Source organism: Megalobrama amblycephala, linkage group LG21 (genome assembly GCF_018812025.1).
Source record: "Megalobrama amblycephala isolate DHTTF-2021 linkage group LG21, ASM1881202v1, whole genome shotgun sequence".
NCBI classification, from domain to species: Eukaryota; Metazoa; Chordata; class Actinopteri; order Cypriniformes; family Xenocyprididae; genus Megalobrama; species Megalobrama amblycephala.
This window is the reverse complement of record NC_063064.1, coordinates 1,463,843-1,468,842: the sequence shown is the minus strand read 5'-3', so window position 1 is coordinate 1,468,842 and position 5,000 is coordinate 1,463,843. Positions and strand designations below refer to the sequence as shown.

The window sequence follows — 5,000 nt, the reverse complement described above, 5'->3', positions numbered from 1 at the left end:
GCTTCCGAGATCAGACGAGATCGGGCGTGCTCAGAGTGGTATGGCCGTAAGCGAAATCTGCAGCCAAGAGTGGGCTATTTAAGACATTCAGACACTCTTTATATTTTCAGAAAAAACATAAAGCTTACAGCACCTGGTATTCCCAGGCGGTCTCCCATCCAAGTACTAACCAGGCCCGACTCTGCTTAGCTTCCGAGATCAGACGAGATCGGGCGTGCTCAGAGTGGTATGGCCGTAAGCGAAATCTGCAGCCAAGAGTGGGCTATTTAAGACATTCAGACACTCTTTATATTTTCAGAAAAAACATAAAGCTTACAGCACCTGGTATTCCCAGGCGGTCTCCCATCCAAGTACTAACCAGGCCCGACTCTGCTTAGCTTCCGAGATCAGACGAGATCGGGCGTGCTTTTTTTTTTTTTTTTTTTTTTTTTTTTTTAAGAAATTTCAATCAATAAAATACAATACAATAAATAATACAATAAAAATTACAGTTTTTCTTACACAATCACCTTTACATCACATACCCCACCTTACATCATACCTTTACATAAATAATTCAAAATTCTCCTGCACTTCCTGGCAGCTTCCACATTAATTCTTTTAAAACACGACAAACTTGAGGGGTAAAAACATGATAAAAAACATCCAACATATTTTCACATTTAAAATACACATACAGTCTTTCTATATATACCTCTGTTTTCCTTTTAAACACATTCCAAACATCCAACACAATTTTCTCTCTTTTTGCCACAACCCTTCTTTCCCATATCGCACTTTTCATCAACATTAGCCACAGGTTTATAAACTTTTTGTTTCGACACTTCTTCTCCCAACCAAACATCACCACTCTGTTCCATTCCAATACATTTTCATCCCAATCCACAGTCAAATCTTGAACCACACATTTACATTTCTTTAAAAAATCCTCCAGTTCTTTACAATATAAAAACATATGTAAAATCCATTCCTCCCTTTCTTGGCACACTTTACACATTGCATTTTGTTCCAACCCAATTTTGTTTAAAATATACTCAGTAAAAACCACTTTATGTCTTATAAAATACTCCAAACATTCCAATTTTGTCTCCACACATTTTCCTCTCATGTTTCTCCATATATTCTCTTCTTTTAAATCTTTAAACTTCTCCACCCAGTACTTATTTACAATTGGCTCTTTAAAAACACCATCTCTAAAAACACAATAAAACATTTTTACAGTACATTCTTTAAAATCACACAATTTTTCCCCCAGTTTCACATAAATGTTCTTTTCTTTTGGCTCTTCTTCCATACACTCTATTCTTTTAATCCAGTCCTTTGGTATAGCATTTTTAATGATTTCATATTTATTTGTTATTTCTTGCTTGTTGTACTCTTCTTTTGCTACTTCCATTGCGTCGACAACATATTGTGTTGGTAAAAACCCCTCTTTAAACTCATATAAAACATCTCTTACTTTTGTAATTCCCACCTCCCACCATTTCTTAAAAAAGATCTCCTTTCCTTGGTTTAAAATACCGTTATTTAAGAATAAAGGCTGATTTAAAATGTTCTCTCTTCCTTGTGGATTATAAATGTACATTAGTTAAAAATTTTCCCCATGCGCTCATCAATTCCTTATAAAAATCTGGCAACCCTTCTGTCATCCACCTCTTTGTTCTCATCCACAGTATACTATCCCCCAAGTTAAAACTACCACATTTACTTAAAAAATATTCCATTGATTTCTTCCATGCCGTTTTATTTTCTTCATCTAAGTACTTTTTTATTATTTTCACTCTTAAAGCTATTCTTTCTTTGTTCAAAATCCATTAAGCCCAATCCTCCTTTCCCCACTGCTCCTATTAACGTGTTGTATGCAATTCTTGCAGGCTTCCCATCCCATAAAAAATCTAAAAAACATTTTTTCAGCCTTTTTTCTGCCCACAACGGCATAGACGACACATATAAAACATACCATAATTTCGAAACCATTAAAACATTCAGGACTAAAACCTTCCCTTTTAAAGTTAAAGTTCTTAGTTTCCAAAATTTCAACCTTTTTTCAATACCCCCTAATAATTCTTCCCACATTGCTTCCTCTGCCTTTTTTTCATCCATTCCCATTAATACACCTAAAATCTTTATTTCTTTTGTTTCTTTAAAAACAAAATTATTTGTTAAATCTGGCGCCCTTCCAAATCTCATATACACAGTTTTTTCTGCATTTATTTTAGCACCTGATCCCTTACAAAACACCTGTATGATTTCATCGCTTTTTTAACACTCTCTAGATTCTTTACCATTAGTGTAGTATCATCCGCATATTGAAATATTTTGTTCTCTTCTCCCTCGACACCAATTCCTTTTATTCCCTCTTCTTGTTTTATGGCCAGACCTAGTGGTTCAGAAACTAAAGAATATAAAAGAGCTGACAATGGACATCCTTGCCTTATTGATCTCGTAATTTTAAAACACTGTGTTAAAAAACCATTACATTTAATTTTCGTTACTGCACCTTTGTATAAAATCCTAATCCATTTAATAAAATTCCCTCCAAAACCAAAACTCTTTAAAACTCCAAATAAAAAATCATGTTCCACTCTATCAAATGCTTTCTCAAAGTCCAAACTAATTATATACCCTTCTCTATTCTTTTCTTTTATGTATCTTATTGTATCCTTTATGCCCATTGTTGTGTCTGCTATATCCTTTCCTTTAACCCCATACACTTGATTTGTTTTAACTATATTCGGCATTACTTCTTTTAATCTGTTAGCTAAAATTTTTGCTAGAATCTTTAGGTCAGTGTTAAGCATTGTAATTGGTCTGTAATTCTTTAAATCTACCTTTTCTCCTTTTCTTTTATATATCAATTTCATTAGACCCATTCCCATTCTTTGATTCATCTCCCCTTTCCTAAAAACCTCATCATATATTTCTTTTAAAACATTGGCTAAAAAATCTTTAAAAACTATATAAAATTCACTCCCCAAACCATCTATACCTGGACTTTTCTTTTTATTTAACTGACTTATTGCTCTCTTTATCTCTTCTTCGCTTATATCCTGTTCACACTCTTTTTTATCTACTTCTCCTACTCTAGTTTTTATCTGTTTTAGTAGCTCCAGTTTTTCTTCTTCTTTTACCCCCTCTGTACTAAATAAGTTCTCATAATATGATTTTACTACATTTAATATTTCCTCATTTGTATCTACAACTACTCCATTTTTTCCTCTTATTTCTTCAATCAGTCCCGCTTTCCCTCTTGTTTTTTCTAGATCGAAGAAGAATTTTGTGCACTTTTCCCCTTCTACTGTGTACTTTGCTTTACTTCTTAATTTTGCCCCTTTATATTTTTCCTCCTCCATTTCTATAAATTTTGCTTCAATTTCTTTTATTTTTTGTATATCTTTCCCGTTCTCATTTAGCTCTTTTTCCAGTTTTTCCCTTAATTCTCTTTCCCTTCTTTTTTTGCTTTTCTGTATTAAACTACAGTACTTCATTGTAAATTTTTTAACTAAATACTTCACATTTTCCCACCATATCCGTCTGTCTTCGTTGTACATTTCATTTTCTTTTTCTTTTTCAATGATTTCTTTAACACTTAAAACATAATCTTCATTCTTTAGAACCTCTGTGTTTAACACCCATACTCCCGGCCCTCTTTTCATTGTACTCCAGTCTATTTGCATAAAAATTGGCTTATGGTCACTTAGGCTTGTTTCTTCATATTTTATTTTCCCTATAAAACCTCTCCAATATTTTCTTGTGCATAAAATAAAATCTATTCTTGTTCTACACATAAAATTCCCGACTAGTTGCCTCCTTGAGTATTCTTTCTTTTTTCCATTCCTTTCTCTCCATACATCAATCATATTGTTTTCTTCCATTAATAAGTTCAATTCTTTTCTTCCTTTTATCGGTTTTAAAAACCATTCCCTCAACCATTTCTAATTTGCTAAAAACAGTATTAAAATCCCCCATCATAATAACTTCTTTGTATTTCTTTAAAAACTCTCTTAAAACTTTAAAATACTCTTTTTTCCCATTCTCTTCTGATGGTGCATGAACGTTGACCACAATCACTTTTTTTCCTTCATACTCCATTTCAACTGCTATACATTTCCCTTCTTTATATCCTTATATATTTTTTGCATGTTACCCCACTGTTTTTCTTTTATTAAAACTGCTACTCCTCTGCCCATTCTATCATCACCATTGTTATATAGAACTTCTCCATTCCACCTTGTCCTTATTTCAGTTATGTACCCTTCTCTCCAGTTAGTTTCTTGCAATAAAATCACATCTTCACCCTTACACATTTCTTTCAATTTCTCAAATTTTCTTATGTCTAAAAGTCCCCGAGCATTAAAAGTAACAATTCTTAAAAGCATGAAAACAAATATAAATATACATAAAACCCATCATTTCAGTTCATCTCCTGCAGATCCTTTAAAACGTCATACTCTATATTCACACTTTTAATTGAGTCCTCTTTTATTGTTTTTTTTTCCTAGCCGTCTCTAAATTGGGCATTACCTTAACCGGTCTTCTTCTTTTTGCTGACTTCAGTTGCTTCTCCTCTTTATCTTCTCCCCCTTCACTTTCCTTTACATCAGTTTCGTCCTTATTTCTTTTGTTCATTAAGTTCCACAGTATCCAAAACACTTTTGCAAACCTTCAGTCATATCCATTTGTGTCCATCCATCTCCCTCTTTTTGTACAGCAATCCGTTCTTTATTCCTCTGTTCTTTATTCCTGCTGTTTATTCCTTTGTTCCTTTAAATCCACAGCACCAAAGCGCTCTCCAAACAAACTTTCAGTCAAGTCCATCTGTGTCCATGTTTCCTCCTCTTGTTGCGATTGTATATCAACTGTCCATTATATTCTCCCTCTTGTTCCTCAGTACTTGTATTTCCTGTTGTTTCACTGTTTTGTAGTACTCTCGGCTCATCTTCTTGCTCCTCGTTGTCTCGCTCATGCATCTGCCCGTCCACCCGCTGCTCCTCCTCCTC

General features: G+C 33.8%; 2 non-coding genes across 2 annotated transcripts in view; both read right to left on the bottom strand.

Annotated features, from left to right (window-relative positions):
* LOC125257362 overlaps positions 1 to 52 on the bottom strand; it is a 119-nt gene extending 67 nt beyond the window's left edge. Inside the window, exon 1 of the ribosomal RNA XR_007182371.1 lies at positions 1 to 52. This exon is cut by the window's left edge and continues 67 nt beyond it. This is a non-coding gene — a ribosomal RNA (5S ribosomal RNA).
* A 69-nt stretch (positions 53 to 121) lies between these two features.
* On the bottom strand, positions 122 to 240 carry LOC125257361. The gene has a single exon (XR_007182370.1). It is a non-coding gene; the product is annotated as a 5S ribosomal RNA (ribosomal RNA).
* Positions 241 to 5,000: the final 4,760 nt, after the last annotated feature.